The sequence below is a fragment of the Silene latifolia genome, chromosome 6 (assembly GCF_048544455.1).
Source record: "Silene latifolia isolate original U9 population chromosome 6, ASM4854445v1, whole genome shotgun sequence".
NCBI classification, from domain to species: domain Eukaryota; kingdom Viridiplantae; phylum Streptophyta; class Magnoliopsida; order Caryophyllales; family Caryophyllaceae; genus Silene; species Silene latifolia.
The window spans coordinates 18,951,043-18,951,846 of NC_133531.1; positions in this window are offsets into that span (position 1 = coordinate 18,951,043).

Here is an 804-nt window from a genome sequence, read left to right on the forward strand (position 1 = left end):
AGGTGTGATGAGATTTGGGAAGAGAGGTAAGCTAAGCCAAAAGTTCATAGGTCCTTATGAAATTTTGGACCGTATAGGCGAGGTAGCCTACAGATTAGCTTTACCACAAGCTTTGGATAGAGTCCACAATGTTTTCCATGTTTCTCAGCTTCGGAAATATGTGAGTGATCCATCGCATATCCTTGAGATGGAGAATATCGAGCTTGATGAATCCTTGGCCTACGCCGAGATTCCTAAAGAGATTCTTGATCGCAAGGTTCGTAAGACAAGAAATGGTGAGACGGTCTTACTCAAGGTCCTTTGGTCTAATCATAATGTGGAAGAGGCCACATGGGAATCCGTGGAAGCTATGCGAGAACGTTTTCCTAGTCTTTTTGATCAGGTATGTTTGGTTACGGGGACATAACCGTTGTCTTTTTAGGGGGGTAGGAGATGGTCGCGGTTATGTTTTGTCTTAGTTTGAGTCGGGTTAGTGAGTTTTGTGGTGTCTTGTGTGGTTCTTTGACGTTGGTAAATGCTTGTTAGCATAGTCTTTTGCGTGGTGTAGTGTCTTGTTTTGGGATGGAGTGTGAACTTCGGGACGAAGTTCTTTTTAAGGGGGGAAGACTGTAATACTACGGATTTTATTAAGTTGCATACACGACCAAGTAGAGCCTACTCGGCTGAGTAGTGTTAATTATAGGGTCTGTTTTGATTCTGCCGATGAAAACGCGGCCGAGTATGGGAATACTCGACCGAGTAGAGGATACTCGGCCGAGTATAGCTTTACTCGACCGAGTATCCGGTCTGGCGAGTGTTGTTTTA